The following is a 21,321-nucleotide window of genomic DNA, read 5'->3' as shown; positions in this document are numbered from 1 at the left end:
TTTGACAATTGTGTCAATTGTGAACCATTTCTTTGGACAATTGTGAGTTTTGTGAGACATTGCAGCATGTTGCAGAACCCTGGGACTCGCGGGAAGGGAAGTGTGGTGATTCATATTAAATACTATGGAGTGGTATAATGTTGGAAAAGTCAAACAGCTGGGTTATCTTCAACCTCAAACTCACAGGGACCAGCCTTGTGAAAAAAATTATTCATGCAGTTGTTAAGACACAATAAAGGATGACAAACTTGAGGAAATTTTAGGAGAATGTTTTGAATTCTTTCAAATACTTATATGCTCACATTGTCTACCAAATTTTCAGAAAATAAGGAAATTTATACTGGATTTCCCAACAAGATGGAATAATATACAGCATATTAGAAAACTTACTAGGATGCAAAAATGACTGCAATATATGAGCTGAAACTAATATGAAATATGATCTAATGGCAAATGTGCATATTTCAAGTTAATTTTGGAAACTTTAACAGCTTTAAGAAATTTATGATAAGATTGCAAAATCGACAATTAACCATGAATAATATTTTTGGTATGTGGTAGGAAACTAACCTAAAATTACAAATTATTGATTGGGAAACACATTGAAGAAATTAATGACAGAGTAAATTTTACTGAAAAAAATTTTAGGGATAGATTATCTCAGTTCTCATCAAGTTTTAGTTAGTTTTGAACTTAAGGTGAAGGTGATATTAAATTTCAAAAGAAAGTCTATAAAGGAACAATACTGAATGCAAAACATCAGCTTTATAGAAATAAACTTTGATGGTTTACAAATAGTTGAGTGAACAAAGTATACTTGAAATTTAGGGGAAGAAAACATTCACAGTCCCCCAGTTGTAGGAAACTGCTATAGTAAATTTTAATGCACCAGTTTCTCAGGTCACTGTTGAGTGTTTTCTCAGACTTTAAATTCATCTGGCAAGACAACAGGGATAACTGAAAAAAATATTATAGGATATTCTTCTAATTAGGTGTAATTATGATCTATTGCAATATTTTCTTAATGCTCTTTATAATTATATGAGAATTAAGTCTATATTTGTAAAATATATTTATTTGATGTAATGTTATGGCAAGCCTTCAGCTTATAAGTATAATGAATAGTAAAATCTTAAATATTGTATTGTGCTTTGCTTTTATGTATTGATGAATTATGTAGGATCATACAGTTTATTTTCCTAGCATTTTATGAATAAGTCCTTATCATTGCACTGTGGATTAGGCATTTTGTTGCTAACCACAAGGTCAGTAGTTCAAACCCACCAGCCCATTAAGGGAAGACAGGTGTGTCTGTCTATTCCCGTGAAGATGTACAGTCTCAGAAACCCTATTTAGGGTCACACATGAGTAGGAATTTACTGAATGGTAGTATTTTTGTTGTTGTTGTTTTGATTTATTTTTATTTGGTTATAGAGAAATGTCACCTACATCAATAATAAGTTTGGTGTCTGAGTATCAAGAATTCTGTAGTAAAAAGGTATCTTGAATCTTTAATATTTTGCAATCGATTAGGGTTTTCTTTATCACTACTATTTTCAGTGTGACTCAGTGTTGCAGTGAATTCCAATATAGTTGAAATATTAGACTCTTAAAATAATGTATTTTACATCATGACTTTCTTTGTATTGAAATGTTTGGGGACAGTGATTGCAAATGAACGTTATTGTCACTTTAGATTTAATTATTAATGAATGTCCAGAGAGAAGTAGTATACAATTACTGATTTCAAAACTAATTACAAAATCTTGGAATGAACAAAATTCTAGTTAATGCTAAAATACAATATATTTAATTGCAGTAGAAGGAAAAAATTTGGTAACCATATATCTTCAGATGAAATTCTTCAAGATTTTCTACTTAAAAAAATATAATTTTGAGATTAGAGAATAAAAAAGAGGTTTGAACTGAAATGGAAACAGAATATTTAAATTTGAGGGAACCATACCAACAACTGGGATAGGAAAAAATCTGAAGCCCTCTTTTTAATGCTTATATGTTGAGCAAAATCTAAGAGTTTTGTGGATGGTGAGAAGCCTAACTAAAATATAATCTATTCTGCGTAGTGAGCACTCTACAGATTTGTTAATGGTGACAAGAAGTTGAACTGTTCATTTATGAAACAAATTATGTGAATTTCTAGACTTTGTGTCAGCCCTTGTTGTTGTTGAGTGTGTCGAGTCGATTCCAACCCATAGCAACCATGTATAGGGTTTCCAAGGAGCAGCTGGTGAGCTTGAACCACTGACCTTGCAGTTCAAATGGCTTTGCAGTCTGGCGCATTAACCCACAGCGCCACACCAGGACCCTAATCAGCGAAAAACAGGGTAATCAATGAGTTTTTTCTAAGTCATATGAGAAAGTTTTTTGTTTTGTTTTTTTCCAATTTCTGCAACACCAAAGTATATGGGAAGGCAGTTTATTACCTATCACTGTTTTCAATATTGTCACTGGCATTGTCACATATTTCAGAGACCTTAGAAGTTTCTCTAGCATCTTTTTTTTTTTTTTAATGTTTTATTGTGATTTATGTGATATCGTTTCATTGCCATGGTTACCCTCCATGCATCATCAACTAACCAAAGGGTATACCCTGCAAGTCTGCCCATCCCCCCCCCTCCCCCCCGTCGTCAGCACACAGTCGCTCTCCCTCTCTGGGGCTAAAGTCCCCAGCAGCTCCATCTCTCCACGTCATCGTCTCTGCCTCCATCTCAGGCGTCAGTGCTTCTCTGGGTAGGGTCCCACTCTGTGCTCTTCTCCATTGATGGTCCTAGGGACCTCTGCTCCTACACTGCAAAGTTAATCACTCCCCTCCTTGCTACAAAATGTCTACCTTTACCTTTCCAACCCTCACAAGCAGTACTGATAACAATTATTTGCTATTGTATCATAAGAGACCCATACGCATTTCATTTTATCAGCCCTGCCTAGACAGATTGGATACTACTCAGTGGAGATTCTACCTTCCTCCATGTCCTCTGAATCTAGGTTCCCTCTTGAAAGCTTGTAAGCCAGTCACTTCTTGCCTTTGTAGCCCCCACATTTTGGGTAGACAATATCCAAGTTGCCCATCCCTGTCTACTCTGTGTGTGGAGGGGGTGGGAATTATACTTGCTTTGAAGATTTGTTCCTTCTTTTGAGCTCCTGCATCCATAGGTATAGATCAATTTCATCGAATTGTATCAGATTAATCTTTTTTTCCTCTTCTTTCTTCTTGTAGTTGAGCTCTGATCATCCCGTCATTGAAGCCAGGTCAAGTGGGTATTATCTACAAGTGTGGGTGTTCTTGTGCATATGCCCTCTCTTCTTATTAGCTGGATGCTTCACTCTCCACTCTAGTCCTCTGTGGCTATGTCACTGACTCTGGGCCCTCAAGTCCCTAGGTCTTGCCACACTGTTGGCCAACCAGGTCTCTACCTGGGTTCACAGGAGTCTATTGAACATTGTAGGGCTTAGCTTGCAGCTTCATTGCTGTTTTTGCCTCACTTCCCCTTATCAGTGACGAACGTGGTCACCAATCAGAGTGCATGTCTGCTCATGTATTCCCATTGAGTCTTAGAAGTCTTAGAAGGGGGTTTGCCCTGAGGAGACCGGACCACTTGCCTTGATGTGTCCTGGGCAAGCAACTTGCTTGTTCTTGTAGTAATCCATCGGACTGCCTATATTGTTTTGTATTGTTCCTGTATCTCTGGCATCTTTAACGTAACAGGATGCCCATAGTCTCTTTCACATTAGGAAATCCAGGATATATTTCTCATACTTGCATGCACGTAATCTTGTGTTGCTCACTAACTGTTTCATGTCCCATGCCCTTTATCTCATGTTTTTTAAATAAGATTCTCAGAAAGTTAAATTTTAGAATGCTTCTTTCTATATAGAAATCTCACTTTCCTTTTTGGATTTTGTTTTAAAAATGATTTATTGCTCAATTTTAGGAACTTCACATTGATTTAAGACTGAAATGGGTTGATATGTCTGTACTACTTTGATACAGATTAAACAGTGAAAGAACAACAATGGAAATACTACCATGGGCTAATGTGTCACACTGAAAAGTTGTTTGAACTGTGACGTCAGTGGTTCAAGCTCACCAGTTGCTCCTTGGAAACCCTATACAGGGACGCTATGGGTCAGAATTGACTCAGCGGCACTTAACAACAACAACAATTTATTTTACTTTTAGCTGATGAAAGAGATATTCCCACAAACAAGGCAATCACAACATTTTAAATAGTCCTTTCAAATTTTCTGATTTTCATCCATTGAATCATTATGACCACTTGATCTGAATTAATGGAAATTAATGGTAACTGCAGTGAACAATTCTATAATTGAAACTTTTCTGCATTTATTTCTAGGTCCATATTCTAAAGCATTCTTGGTGAATCCTAATGTAGTTTGCCTGCTGAGTCTATATAAAATACTGCTTTCTAGAGGTTCACAAGTCTGTGGAAGGGCAAGCAAAGAAACAAAATGTTAAATATAACAATGTCTGCATTTCTAACAGCAAGTGTATGTGTGTATGTGTGTGTGAGAGAGATGCTAGTGGTGGGGGAAAGTGGGGATGAGTAAACAAAACCTAAGGAATCACAGCTATGACCAGCATGTTATACAGTAAATAAGATACATATTAATCTTACATTCAGTATCATGGTTTGAATTATGTCCCCCCAAAATATGTCAACTTGGCTGGACCAGGATTTTCATTGACAGTCATGTAATGATGTAAGTAGACAATTATGTCAAGATGTAGTCACCCCCAGGATTTGATCTGATATAACCAGCCAGTCACAAGAGGATTAGAGTGGAGTGCAATAACCTTAATCAGGTCAAAGCGCGAATCCTATGTAAGGGCTAAGTCCCTGGATTGTGGCCGGCGACATCTTTTATCTAACAAGAGATACAAGAGGAGAAAAGTAAAGATCAGAGGAACTTATTGCCACTTAAAAAGAAGATCCAGGAGTAGAACACATTCCTTGGACATGGAGTCCCTGTTCTGAGACTATGCTAGAACCAGAAACAGCAAGAAAGCCTTCCCCCGGATCTGGGACTCTGAATTTTGACGTCCAGCCTCCTAAATTGTGAGAGAATCACTTTGTTTGTGAAAGTTATCCAATCCTGCTATTTCTAATATAGAAACACTAGCTAACTTAGACACATGGGAAGGAACCTTTGTAGTCACGATGTCCTGAAGCATATTCTCTAATTTAAAATGTACCAAAACTCCTTGTGTGGCCCCATAGGATAAGCACTCGATCTCAAAGTTATTGTGAACTGCCAGGTCGGTGGTTCAAACTCACCAGTTGCTCCTTGGAAACACTATACAGGGTTGCTATGATTTGGAACTGATTTGATGACCCTTAGCAACAACAGTAAACCTCATTAGGTATATAAAGTTTTCTAAATTTCCACAAACACCTCATTAGTGTACCATAGGGAGGAATAATAAAAAGTTCTAGATACGCATCTGTACACTTTTATCTTTTGTTCAAAAAAGTGGTTATTGTTAATGCCGTTAGGTCTGTTCCCACTCAGAGCAAGCCTTTATAGGGTTTCCAAAGAACAGTTGTAAGGTTTGAACTGCTGACCTTGGTGGTTAGCAGTCCATCACTTATTTTACAGCATCACACCCAAACTCCATCATGTAATTGTTGTTGTTGTTGTTAGGTGCCATCGAGTCCATACTGACTCATAGTGACCTTATGCACAGCAGAATGAAACACTGCCCAATCCTGGGCCAACCTCACTACTGTTGCCATGCTTGAGTCCACTGATGCTGCCACTTGGCCAATCCATCTTGTTAGGGGTCTTCCTCTTTTTCTCTGACCCTCCACCTTACCAAATATGATATCCTTCTCCAGAGACTGGTCCCTCCTGACAATATGTCCAAAGTATGAGAGACAAAATTTGGCCATCTTGGTCTGCAAGGAGCACTCTGACTGCTCTTCTTCAAAAACAGATCTATTGGTTCTTCTGGCAGCTATGGCACTTTCAGTATTCTGCTCCAACACCAAAACTCAAATGTATCAATTCTTCTACAGTCTTCCTTATTTACTGTCCAACTTTCACATGCATATGAGGCTATTGAAAATACATGGCTTGGGTCAGATGCACCTTAGTCTTCAAGCTGATATCTTTGCTCTTCAACACTATAAAAAGGTCTTGTGCAGCAGATATGCCTAATGCAATACATCATTTGATTTCTTGACTGCTGCTTCCTTGAGTGTTGATAGTTGGTCCAAGAAGAATGAAGTCCTTGTCAACTTCTATCTTTTCTATGTTGTTTACTGGAACAGTGGTGAGGATTTTTGTTTTCTTTACATTGAGATGTAATCCATACTGAAGGCTGTGCTCTTTGATCTTCATCAGTAAATGTTTTAAGTCCTCTTCACTTTCAGGTTGTATCATCTGCACATTGCAGGTTGTTAATGGGTCTTCCTCCAATCCTGATGCCACGTTTTTCTTCATAGACCCCAGCTTCTTGGATTATTTTCTCAGCATGCAAGTTGAATAAGTATGGTGAAATAATACAACCCTGTCGCACATTTTCTTAATTTGCAACCATTCAGTGTTTGAATGTTCTGTTTGGACAACTGCCTCTTGTCCCATATACAGATACCTTGTGAGCATAATTAAGTGTTCTGGAATACTCATACTTCGCAATGTTGTCCATAGCTTGTCATGATCCACACAATCGAAAGCCTTTGCGTAGTCAGTTAAGCACATGTAAACATCTTTCTAATATTCTCTGCTTTCAGCCAAGATTCATCGGACATCAGCAATAATATTCTTCATTCCATAGCCTCTTCTGAATCTGGTTTGAACCTCTGGAAGTTCTCTGTCAATGTAAGCTTGAAGCCATTTCTGTATTACCTTTAGTAAAACTTTACTCGCATAGGATATCAAAGAGATTGTCCTTTGATTTCCGCATTCCATTGGGTCACCTCTCTTTGGAATGGGCACCAATATGGATCTCTTCCAATCAGTTGGCCAGATAGTTGTCTTCCAAATTTCGTGGCAGAGATGAGTGAGTGCCTCCTGTACTGTCTCAGTTTCTTGAAAGATTTCAATTTTTATTCCATTAATTCCTGGTGCCTTGTTCTTTGCCAATTCCTTCAATGCACCTTGGACTTCTCCTTCACTGTCATTGGCTCTTGATCATATGCTTCCTCTTGAGATGGTTGAACATTAAGCATTTCCTTTTGGTACAGTGACTCTGTGTATTCCTTCCATCTTCTCTTGATGCTTCTGCATCATTCAATACTTTGCCCAGAGAATCCTTCAATAATGAACATTGAGGTTTGACTTTTTTCTACAAGAAAGAAGGTAAAGGACAAAATGTATGTCAGAAGACACACTGAAACTTCCTCTCCAGCATAGATATGCTAAAGCAAATGTAAGAAATGAGGAGGTACAAGAGCTGAATAGAAAATTTCAATGATCAGCTCAAGAAGATAAAGCCAAATATTACAACAAAATATGCAAAAATCATGTAATTAGCATTCTTTAAAAAATCTATTTAAAAAGACACAATGCCACAGATAGCTCCTTTAACTCTTGCTAATTACAATAATCATTGTTGTTATTGTTAAGTGTCTTTAAGTTGGTTCTAACTCATAGTGATCCTGTACTGGGTTTTTGAGGAATGTCTGGTGAGTCTGAATCACCAACATTGCAGTTCAAACTGCCCTTGCATTCCAGTAATTATCCTATAGTCCTGTGCTAAGACTATAATTGTTATTGCTGTTGTTGAGTGCCGTCAAGTCATTTCCAGTGCATACTGATCCTGTGTAGAGTTTCAGAGGAGCAGCTGATAGTTAAATTCATTTTTTACATTATTTTCCAGGAACTATTTAAAATTTTTTTAATGTGCTATTTCATTTCATTCTTAAAATCTTCTATGATGAAGGTACATTTTACTGACAAGAGGATTGAATCAAAGACAATTAACACTATGTCCAGTGTCACACATTTAATAAGGGTCAAGCTGAGAATTCAGTCTAAGCTAACAAAAATTCAGAAATATTTTACTGATATTGCTTGTTTTATAGAGTTTCCTTGAATAGGATGTTCACTGACTTTTTTTTTATATATATATCATACATCATTCTGTTCAACTTTGTCCATTGCATGCTATTTCAAACACATTATTCTAGAGATCTTTAGGGTCTGAATATATACCATTTTTTTTTCTTAATCATATAGGGGTTGTCCACCACTCATATGGCCATTTTCCTACTCTGGTGGCTAGTGTGTTGCTATGATGGTGGAAATAGTGCCACTGATATTTCAGTACCAGCAGGGTTACCCATGGTGCACAAGTTTCACCTGAACGTACACACTAAGGTAGACTAGCAATGGGAAACAAACCACTGCTGAATGAGCAGACACTGAAAACCTTCTTCTATAGGATCATCTGATGATCCCTTTAGGATGGAATGCACTCCAAATACTGGGGAAGTGTTCCTACTCAAAGTAGAGGTAACCTTGATTGACTTGAATGGAACAAAATTTTCCAGGCTTCATTTGTTAATGGGACATAATTCAAAATCAGAAGAACTAGCTGTAAGTATCCATTAATAACTGGAGTGTATAATGAAGGATGCATACATCTAAAATTGGAAGTAGTCAAAAATGAAACTGAAGATATAAACATCTCTATCTAGGGTATTCTGGTAGCATAGTGGTTACGAATTGAGCTGTGAACCACAAGGTCAGCAGTTCGAACCTACCAGCTGTTCCATGGGAGAAAAATGAGGCTTTCTGCTCCCGTAAAGATTTACAGCCTTGGAAACCCTGTACAGGGTCGCTATGAGTCAGAACCGACTCCACGGCACATAACAACAACAATAACATCTAAGGTATTAGTGAGCTGAAATGGTATTGACCATTTTGAATCAGATAATCATTCAGTTTATTATGCCAGCAAAGGTCAAATTGAAAAAGAATAGTGTTATATTCATCATCAGAAATAGCATTTTAAAATCTATCTTGAAATGCAATGTGGTCGGTGATAGGATACTATTCCTATGCCTGTAAGGAAGATCAGGTAATATCACTATTATTCAAATTTACACACCAAGTTAAAAGCCTATGATGATGAAATTGAATAATCCTACCCACCCACCCTGAAATTGATCAAACATGCAAAGAGGATGCATTGATAATTACTGGTGACTGGAATGTGAGAGTTGGAAACAAAGACGAAGCATAGATTACTGCAAAATATAGGCTTGGCAATAGAAATGATACTGAAGTTCCCGTGATATAGTTTTACAAGACCAATGACTTATTCACTACAAATATTGTTTTTCAACAACATGAAAGGTACATGTGGACCACACCAGATGGAATATATTGGAATCAAACCAAATACATCTGTGGGAAGAGATGATGGAGAAGCTCAATGCCACCAGGCAAAACAAGGCCAAGGGCTGACTGTGAAACAAATAATCAATTGCTTATATATATGTTCAGGCTGATGGTTTGCCATAATGTGGTGGCTGTGTGTTGCTGTGAGTCTGGAATTTATACCACCAGTATTTTAAGTACCAGCAGGGTCACCCATAGTGGACAGGTTTCAGCTGAGCTTCCAGAAGAAAAAAGACTAAGGAGAAGGAGAAATGGACTTTTTCTGAATATTTAGTCACTGTAAACCTTATGAATAGCAATGGAATACTACCACATACCACCAGAATATTGAATAATGAAAAATGGTGACAAGCATAAATGTTATCAGATATAGTGCCAAAAAATGAGCCACTAAAGTTGGAATGCACTCAAAATATGACTGGGGAAAAGCTGACTTCTCAAAGTAGAGTAGACTGTGATGACGTGAATGGAGTAAAGCCTTCAAGAGCTTTGTTACTGATGGGGCACAACTCAAAATAAGGAGAAAGTGTGGAAAATACTCATTAATTGATACATGGAATATACGAAGTATGAATCTAGGAAAATTGGAAATTGTCAAAAATGAAATGGAATACAGAAGTATCGATTATCCTAGGCATTAATGAGTTGAAATGGACCATTTTGAATTTGACAATCACATGGTTAACTATGCCAAGAATGACAAATTGAAGATGAATGGGGTCACATTCATTGTCAAAAAGAATGTATCAAGATCTGTCTTGAAGTACAACACTATCTGTGATAGGATAATATCAATATAAAGATGAACAGTTAATACCACTATTATTCAAATTTACATGATGCCAAAGCCAGTAATGATGAAATTGAAGAATTCAATGAACTTCTTCAGTTTGAAATTAATCAAACATGAATCAAGATATATTAATAATTACTGCAATTGGAATGCAAAGGTTGGAAACAGAGGAAGCATCAGTGGTTGGAAGCTATGACCTTGGTGATAGAAATGATGCTGGAGATTGCAGGATAGAATTTTGCAAGACTAATAACTTGTTCACTGTAAACACCTTTTAAAACAACATAAAAGATGACTGTACACCTGGAATTCATCAGATGGAATGCATAGAAATAAAATTGACTATATCTTTGGAAAGAACCTTTAGAAAAGCTCATATCACCAGTCAAAACAAGGCAAGGGGCAGACAGTGGAACAGAACATCATTTGCCTATATGTAAAGAAAGGCTAAAGCTGAAGAAAATTAAAATAGGTCCACAAGAGCCAAAATATGACTTCAAATATATCCCACATGACTTTCAGTAATATCTAAAGACAGATTTGATGCATTATACAGTGAAGGACAGAAGAGTTGTAGGATAACATCAAGAACATTACATAGGAAGAAAGCAAAATTTCCTTAAGAAGATATAAAAGAAGGAAAAGACCAAAATAGTCTTTTGCTGTACAAGTGTAGAGATGCTAAAGTAAAGGGGAATATGAGGAAGAAAAGGATCTTAATTGAAAATTTCAAAGATTTCTCAAGAAGACAAAGTCAAATATTATAATGAAATGTGCAAATACCTGGAGTTAGAAAAACAACTGGAGGAACATGCTCAGCACTCCTCAAGCTGAGGCAAATAAGAAAAAAATTCAAGCCCTGATTTGCATTGTTGAAGATTCTATGGACAAAATATTTAGTGATGCAGAAAGCATCAAAAGAAAATGGAAGGAATACTTAGTCACTCTACTAGATGTTCAGCCATTTCAAGAGGTAGCATGTGATCAAGAGCCAATGATTCTGAAAGAAGTCCAATGTGCATTGAAGGTACTGGCAAAGAATAGGGTCTGGGAATTAATGGAATCAAAATTGAAATCTTTCAACAAACTGATGAATGCACTCTCATCTATGCCAAGAAATATGGTTGAAAGCTACCTGGCCAGCTTACTGGAAAAGATAAATATTTGTGCTCATTCCAAAGAGAGGTGACTCAACAAAATGCAGAAGTCACTGAACAATGTCATTATTATCCCATGCAAGTAAAATTTTGCAAAAAGATAATTCAAAAACAGCTGCAACCGTACATTGACATAGAACTGCCAGAGGTTCATGCTGGATTCAAATGAGGATGTGAAATGAGGGATACCATTGCTGGTTCCAGACAGATCTTGGCTAAAAGCAGAGAATACCAGAAAGATGTTTATCTGTGCTTTATTGACTACACAAAGGATTTCAAGTGTGTGGATCATGACAAGTTATGGACAACATTGCGAAGAATGAGCGTTCTGGAACATTTAACTGTGCTCAAGAGTAACCTGTACATAGACAAAGACACAGTTGTTTAAACAGAGCAAAGGAACATTGTATGGTTTTAAAAATAGAAAAATATGTGCCAGGGTTGTATTCTTTCATTATACTTATTCAATCTGTATGCTGAACACATCATCCAAGAAGCTAGATCATATGAAGAACAGTGTGGATTAGATGAAGACTCATTAGCAGCCTGTGATATGTAGATGATATAACCATGCTTGCTGAAAGTGAAGAGGACTTAAAGTAATTATTGATGAAGATCAAAGACCACAGCCATCATGATGGATTATATGTCAATGTAATGAAAACAAAAATTCTCACCAATAAGCAATATCCTTTTAAATGGAGAAAAGATTAAAGTTGTCAAAGACTTAATTTTGCTCAGATCAACTATCAACACTCATAGAAGCAACAGTCAAAAAAATAAAATGCTGTACTGCATTAGGCAAATCTGCTGCACAAGACCTCTTTAAAGTGTTCAAGGTCAAAAATACTAATTTGAGGACTAAGGTTCACCTGAACCAAGCCATGGTATTTTCAATAGCTTCACATGCAAGGGAAAGTTGGACAGTGAATAAGGAAGAACATAGAGTTACGGTATTGGAGGAGAATATTAAAAGTACCATGGACTGCCAAAAGAATAAACCAGTCTGTGTTGGAAGAAGTACAGTTAGAATTCTCCTTGGAAACCAGGATGGTTAAATTCCATCTCTCATCATTCAGACATAGTATCAGGAGGGGCTAGTCCCTGGGAAAGGATATCACATTTGGTAAAGTGGAGGATCAAAGAAAAAGAGGAAGACCATCAATGAGATGGTTTGACACAGTGGCAGCAACAATGAGCTAAAACGTATCAATGACTGTGAGGTTTGTACAGGACCAGGCAGTGTTTTGGTCTGTTCTGCATAGGGTTGTTTATCAGTTGGTATTGAGTCAATGGAACCTAACAACAACAACAATGTTCAGGTTGAAGCTGAAGAAAATTAAAACAACACCACGATAACCAAAATAGGACCTTGAATATGTTCCAGCAGAATTGTAAAAACTATGTCCGTAACAGATTTGATGCATTAAATGCTAATAACTGAAAACTAGAGTTGTAGGATGACATCAAGAACATCAAACATGAAAAAATCAAAAGCTAATTAAAAGGAAAGAAAACACTATAGATGCCAGAAAAAACTCTGAAACTTGATCGTAACTAGAAAAGCTAAAGCAACTAGAAGAAAATGAAATAAAACAGCTGAACAGAAAATTTCAAATGGCAGCTCAAGAAGACCAAATAAAGTATTATAATGAAATGTGCAAATACCTGGGCATTATACACTGGGCATTGCTGAATTCTCTTAGTTCCACAGGCTTCCAGTAAAGTCTTTGGCATTTTCTATGCACATGATCATACCGTCTGGAAATATAGTTTTACTTTCCAATTTGGATAAATTTGATTTCCTTTTCCAGCTTTATTGCTCAGGCTAGGACTTCTTGTTTTTGTCAAGTGCTGACAATTCTATCTTGACTCATAGTGTACGACACTACCCAGTCATTTAGCATTCTCAGGATTGTTGTTAGAGTTTAGCGCAGTGTCGTGTCTATCATGTCAAGCCATTTTATTAGGGGTCTTCTTTTAAACTGACCCTCTACTTTACCATGTATGATGTCCTTCTATTGAAATATAGGACTGGTGACAGTGGGCACCCATATCTTATTGTAGTTCTCAAGGGGAAGGCACACAGTCATTCTCCATTGAATATAATGGCCTGCTTCTGTCTTATATGCCCTTATTTTTTATGAGGAATTCCCTTTCTAGTCATATTTTTACTGAAAGCTGTTATTAGGAAAGGGTTGGGACTTTATAAAATGCCTTTTTGGCTCTATCAACATGCTATATTATGTTGATTGTTTTTTTTTTTTTTTTTTAAGTTAAACTACTCTTCAATTCCTGGGATAAATCCTGCTTGGTCTTGGTTTAATTTTCTTAAGATGTTATTGAATTTTGTTTACTGTAATTCTGTTTAGAAAAGTCTTGCATCTATATTCATTCAAGGTATAGGTGTATAATTTAATTTTTTTCATGATGTCTTTATCTGGCTTTGGTGTCATGGTGATTTTGACTTCATAGGTTGAATTAGGGGATATTCCTCTCTTTAGTGTTTTGGAAGAATTTGAGTGGGATTGGAATTAATTCTTCTCTGAATGTTTGGTAAAATTCCTCAGTAAATTTACCTGGGACAAGGATTTCTCTGTTAGGAAGTTTTTGGTGACAGATTCAATCACTTCTTTTATTATGTGTCTTTTTAGATTTTCTATCTTTCTTTGTGTCAGTTTATGTAAGTTGCATATTTCTAGGAATTTATCCATTTCAACTAATTTTTTGGAGTAGTTCATATTCTTGGAAACTGACTGTTGTCTTAAAGACATTATGTTTTTGCATTTGATTGCTGACCCCCTGCATGCTATACTATGTTCATGGATAAATTTGAAGATAGGTAAATAAGTATGTAGACATATTCTGTGTCAAACTATATATATATATATATTTGATATCAAACAGGATATGTCTATGTACTTCTCTATATAATATATATATATGGTCTCATTCTCCTTCCAACATTAAAAATTGTTTGCTTTTAAAATATCAGGAGCTTCAGAATACCTAAAATGGAGATACAACATGCCCAGTGAAGGAGGCTTCCTGTGGAGCCTCTGCATTAATTAAGACCATAGGTAGAATCCTGAACCTTATCCAGAATCTTCTGAGGTGGAAATTTCCCACTTGAAAGGACAAGCAGACCAGTCTGGAGTGGCTAGAAGGACAGAAGAAACTTCTTGAAAGAAAGACTGACAGGAAAAATACAAAACAATAATGACAGTCTGACTGATTACTACAAGAACAATCAAGTTGCTCACCTGCCCAAGAGGCATCAAGGCATGTGGTTAGGCCCCCTCAGGGCAAGCCCCCTACCAAGACTAAGAGTCATTGGGAATACATGAGCAGACATGTGCTCAGATTGGTGACCACGTTGGTCACTGATAAGGGGAAGTGAGGCAAAAACAGCAATGAAGCTGTGACCTAAGCCCTACAATATTCAGTAGACTCTTGTGAACCTGGGGTGGAGATCTGGTTGGCCAGCAGTATGGCAAGACCTGGGGACTTGTGCGCCCAGAGTCAGTGACATAGCCACAGAGGACTAGAATGGAGAGTGAAGCATCCAACTTATAAGAAGAGAGGGCATAGACATAGGAACACCCTTACTTGCAGATAATACCCACTTGACCTGGCTTCAATGAATGTATGATCAGACTTCATCTAGAAGAAGAAAGAAGAGGGAAAAAAGAGTAATTTGATATAATTTTATGAACTTGACGTACACCTGTAGTTGCAGTAGCTCAAAAGAGGTAACAAATATTTACAGCAAGGATCATTCCCACCCCCTTGATACACAGGGTAGACAGGTATGGGCAACTTGGACATTGGCTACCCAAAATGTGGGTGGGGGGGACTACAAAGGCAAGAAGTGACTGGATTACAAGCTTTCAAGTGGGAGCCTAGATCCTGAGGTCACTGAAGAAGGTACAATCTGTCTGGATGGGGCTCATGAAAGGAGATGGGGTAGGTCTCTTGTGATATAATAGTGAATAATTGTTATCAGGACTGCTTGTGAGGGTTGGAAATGTAAAGGTAGATGTTTTTTAGCAAAAGGATGATAGAGATTGACTTGCAGTACAGGAGCAGAGGTCTCTGAGACCATCAAGAGAGAAGAGTAGAGTGTGGCACCCTACTCAGAGAAGCAATGATGTCAGGGATGGAGGCAGAGATGATGATGTGGAGAGATGGAGCAGCTGGGGCTGTAGACCTAGAGAAGGAGATGGGCTGTGTGCTGATGACCAGAGGGCAGGCTTGCAGGGTATATACTTTAGTTGGTCCATGTAAACTATCACATAATTCACACACACACAAAAAAAGCAATCAGTAACTTCTTCCATTTCACTTCAGCCTCTTCTTCCTTTGTATTGTTTTTATTGTTATGGCTATGTGCTACGGATGTATTGGTGGAATACTGGTGTGGCACTGTGGGTTTGATGTGCTGAACTCTAAGGTCAGTTTGAACCTCAAGGTCTGCTGTTCAAGCTCACCAGCCACTTCTTGGAGACCCTCTACAGGATCTCTCTGAGTTGTAAATGAATCGCCAGCACTTAACAACAGCAACAACAGTGATGTGTGTATGTATTTACAGTTAGTTGTTGACTGGTTATGGTTTCTATCAATGATGCATATTCTGGGTTAAACACATGGGAGACCTATGGCATTCAGACCATAAACATTTCTCATGAATAACTGTATGGAATTGAGAGAGCAGGAACATTTCCTTTGATGATGTAGGAGGTATAAAATGGTTGAGGTCCTTTCACAACACTTGAGAGACGTCATATTCATCTGTGTTGGTGCAAATTGCTGGTGTGGTTCCTAATGTTAGGCATAAGGTATCACACATGCACCTTTGGCAAAACATCCCTAATGAGTGGGGAAAGCCCTCCATGCAGAAGTGGACCTGTGGCACAATGGAGTGGGGAAGAGCAGGGAGCTTCACAGGTGCATGGATACCCAGAACGTGGAAGGTGAGGGAACCACCAACTCAAGTGGTGGAGTGTAAGCATAGGTCTTGGTGAAGGGAGGAAGCTTTCCACATAAGAGCACACAGGTATCCTAGCTCCCTCCCTTCCTTGCACTCACCAGGAAAAGTGGAGCTCACACCTGCCAACTTGTACCTTCCTTTTGCCCTGCTGCAAATGTGCATTCACTTTACCTACCGTTTCCTGCCCTAAGATTCTTAAAATCCAGCCCATGTCACTCTGATCCAGTAGCACTTCCCAGAGGTTGCCTGGTTCCAAGCTATGTTACTCCAATGTAGCATTCTTTCTTGGGTCACCCATCCTAGTGCCCATCTTATCCATTTTGTCATTCTATTTCAGAACTCTGTAAATATTATTTCTGTCTCAGTATGTGCCCTCCTGTGTTCATTGGTTTTATTGCTGTTGTTAAGTGCCAGTGAATCAGTTCTGACTCATAATGACCTTGTATAGTCTTTCCAAGGTGTGGCTGGTGAGTTTGAATCACTGAACTTGTGCTTCAAACTGACCTTGTGGTCCAGTGCATTATCCCACAGCATCACAACTGAGTTCATTCGTTTTATTTTTCCCAAAATGGCAATATTACACAGGCTTAGCAGGCTGATCCCTAGTTTGGCACTGTAGGATAAGATAAACACTGTACTGATAACTGCAAAGTCTGCAATTCAAATCCACCAGCTCTTCTTGAAGACCCTATACAGGGTCTCATGAGTTGGAACCAACTTGACATCAGACAACAGCAACAGTAGGAAGGTTGTGGACAATCCATAAATCTCTGCTTTTCATCTATCTTCATTCTATCTCGCCATTCAGTTGGTATTTGCTCTGTTTTTTCAACCCTTCATTTAATGTTTAGAGGTCCAAGATCAGGCCAATTTGTCTCTTCTTTGTTTTTTTATATAAAATTGTTGTAAAGGGAGGCTATGAGGCATATAACTAAGCCATTATCTTGGTCCCTACCTGAAGAAATGCAGTTCTGGTATTTGTTAGAACATGTATCAGTATAGAAAGCATTATGCTAATTAAAATAATTCAGACACAAGGTCTAAATATTCTATGATTCTATGTCTAGAAGTATCCACACATTTAAATGACTTTTCACTGTCAATAAATCAGGATACAGGCAGGTTGTTTCCAGAAATTCAAGTAATAATCAGAAGAGGTCTTAGAACTAGTGATAATCATTGCTGACTTCAGATGGAGCTTGGCTGACAGCAGTGAATACTACAAAGATGTGTACTTGTACTATATTGACTATAAAAAGTCATTTGATAGTGTGGATCATAACACATTATGGATAACATTTTAAGAATAAGTGTTCCAGAGCAATTCATTGTGATCATGTAGACCAAGAGGTACTTGCTCAAAAACAAAAAACAAAACAAAAGACCTGCATGTAGACCAAGAGGTAGATGCTCAAAAACAACAAGGTTATACCGAATGGTTTAAAATCAGGAATTCAGTCTTTATGCTGAATGAAAAATCTGAGAATCTGGTTTATATAAAGAAGAAAATGGCATCGGAATTTGAGGGAGACTCATTAACAACCTGCGGTATACAGTTGATGCCATCTTTTGTGTTGGAAATGAAGAGGACTTGAAATATTCACTATTGGAGATCAAAGACTACAGTCTTCAGTATGGATTATACCTCAATATAAAGAAAACTAAAATACAGCAGGACCAATAAATAACATCGTGATAAATGGAGAAAAGTTTGAAGATGTCAAGGACTTCATTTTGCTTGAATACACAATCAACACGTATGAAAGCAACAGTCAAGAAATCAAACAATGTACTATATTAAGAACTCTGCTGCACACGATCTCTTTCAAGTGTTAAAGAGCAAAGATATCAATTTGAAAACTAAGGTGCCCCTGATCCAAGTTGTAGTTAATTGCCTTATTAGTCTACAGTGCCACACCAGGACTCCAAGGATGATATGTATCTCTTTAATTGGAAGACATAAATTCAGCAATCAATTATTTAGAGTTTTACTACTTTTTCAATTGTTAAAAGTAGGTGATTAAGAACTGTATTTCTCCGATGTCTTTTTCAACTCTTGCAAGTTTTCCTTAGGAAGATAAAAGGCACAGGATTAACACACCTGTTGATAATAAACCTGATTAGGAGAATTCCTTACAGTATTTGAGCATGCACACAATGTAACAGTGTGAGGAAATGAGATGATATTTCTAGTCATTTGAGTGTGATGCCTCTTAAGAACTTACAAGGAGAGAATCATTGCTCTCCTCAAGAAATTTATATCACTGCTCTTGAAGCCAAGGACAGAGACTTGGGTAAGAAAAATTCAAGTATTTCTGAAAGTTTGGCTAATGTTGAGAACATTATTCATCATTTCTACTTTACCTGAATATCTACTTTACCTGATTTTGTTGAATAATGGAGTTTTTGAGTAGACAGCAATACCTTGCAGAACTATTTAATATCATTGTAGTAAAATACGTGTACCAATATCATAATGTATCCTCATTTCTATAAAATACCATGTGTGAGTTAATACACTAAACTGCAAAGTCTGTTTGAACCACAAGGTCATTAGTTCAAAGTCACTAGCTCCTCCTCAGAAACGCTATAGAGGGTTGCCATGGGTTGGAACCTAATCAAAGGCACTTAATAACAACTTCAATAGCATACCAGACCATATCATACCAGCTCCTGGTGCGGCAATAGGATCAGCACTGGACTGCGAACCACAAGGTCATCAGTTTAAACCCACCACCTACTTCTCGGAAACCCTAAACAGCGTCGCTATGAGTGGGAACCTACTCGAAGGCGCTTAACAACAACAACAATCAAAATGAGGAAACCTGCTATGGCACTGTAGGATAAGCACTGGGCTTCCAATCACAAGATCAGAAGTTCAAACCTACCAGCTACTCCTCTGAAATCATATATGGGGTTGCTATGATTCAGAGCTGACTCAACGACACTTAACATTAACAACAACAAAATCACTAGAAAAGCTAGTTTGGGATCCCCAAGCAAGTGACACAAAATTGAGTGGCTATTTTACTTCTGTATAAGTTTTAGCTTTTTGACTGAGAAAGACTTTAGTTTATCCTTAAAAGGATAATAATAAGTACATTGGAATACCCTGTTAAGTGCCAGGGAGTCAGTTCCAACTCACAGTGAACTTGTATAGTGTTTCCAAGGAGCTGCGGGTGAGTTTGAACCGTTCACCTTGTGGTTAGCAGCCCAGTGCTGATCCTATCCTGTACCAGGTATTGATTTCACAAAACTTTGTGATATGTTCATATTCACCCTGAGCTTTTGGCTTTCGTCCATGTTTCATGCTTAAATTTTACCAGGATTAAACTGTTGTCAGGTGAGGCATGCCCTGGAGACCTCTTAGTGATTTGTCCAAAATGACCCACTAGTGTAGGTTTAGAAAGTTGATCAATTTGTCCTAGTCATGTGAGTAATTTCTTGAGAAAACATAAAGTCCCACATGCAATCCTTTAGCACTGTCAGGTGGTCATTCTTGGAATGCCAGCGATTGTTATTTTATAAACAATTGTTAGATTTTTCTTATATTATTTCAGGGATAATTTTGGCTTCCATAAAGAGCCTTTTCAACCTCTGATATGTCTTGCATTTTTGAGACATCATGGTGATTGTTCTTTTATAAACGCCACCTGCTGGGAGCAGTGATTAATAATTGCATTAGTTTCTTTATCACCCTTTTATTTTGATGGAGCTTCAATATTTAATATAAATGCTACCTGAGGTAGTATTAGGACATCTCAAAACTCTCCAACCATTTATCCATATTTGAATATTATTTTTCATTTAATAACCATGTCATGGTGATTGTATATTTGTTTATATTTTATATAGAATTGATAAGACTGCACATGTTTTTTCTGTCACCACTACCTAATATTTCTATTTTCAACCTTTACTATTAGTTAATCTGATTAACCTGTCAAAATGTTCTTTAATATAATTTTTATGTCATCTGTGTCTTATCATTTAAATATTTTTATTAGTAGTGCTTTAAAATATTTGCCATTCAACACCCCCCCCCCCGCACAGTTTCTTATTGCCTGTTTCCCACCTTCAGCTGTGTACAGTTCCTTTGACTTGTTTTTTTCTTTTAGCAAGGAAATTTTGCACATTTATAAGTTTTTAAATAATGATGAAGGTCAAAGAGCACAGCCTTCAGTAAGGTTGCACCTCAGTGTAAAGAAACCTAAAATCCTTACCCCTGGAACAATAAGTAGCACCAAGAGAAGTGAAGGAAATATTCAAGTTGTTAAAAGATATCATTTACTTGGATCCATCCTCACATTCATGGAAGCAGCAACCAAGAAATTAAACAACGTATTGCATTAGGCAAATCTGTTGCACAAAACATCTTCAAAGTGTTCAACAGCAAAGCTGTCAGTGTGAGGACTAAGATACACCTGACCAAGTCATGGGATTTCCAGTAGACTCATATACGTGTGAAAGTTGGACAGTGAATAAGGAAGACAATAGAAGAATTGACACATTTGAGTTACAGTGTTGGAGAAGACTATTAAAGGTACCATGGACTGCCAGAAGAATAAATAAATCTTTGTTAAAGGAAGTATAACCAGAATGCTCCTTAGAGGCTAAGATGGTCAGACTTCATCTCTCATATTTTGCACATATCATCAGGATGGACCATTCCCTGGAGAAGGACAACATGCTTAGTAATGTGGATGGTCAGCAAAACGAGGAAGACCCCCAACAAGATGGACTGGCACAGTGGCAGCAGTGGTGTACTGATGTGTAGCAACAATAGTGAGGATGGCATAGGGCCAGGTGGTGTCCTGTTTTGTTATACATACGGTCGTTATGGGTTGGAACTGACTGGATGGCTGGCACCTAACAACAACATCAACATGTAAGTTTTTATAATTATCATTACACTATAAATATACCCATTACCTTACTTTCCCTCTTCAAAATAACTAAATATAAATATAAATATAAATATACATACATGG

The sequence above is a fragment of the Chrysochloris asiatica genome, unplaced genomic scaffold (assembly GCF_000296735.1).
Source record: "Chrysochloris asiatica unplaced genomic scaffold, ChrAsi1.0 scaffold00123, whole genome shotgun sequence".
Lineage (NCBI taxonomy): Eukaryota > Metazoa > Chordata > Mammalia > Afrosoricida > Chrysochloridae > Chrysochloris > Chrysochloris asiatica.
The sequence above is the reverse complement of the archived record's forward strand: the minus strand, read 5'-3'. Positions refer to the sequence as shown.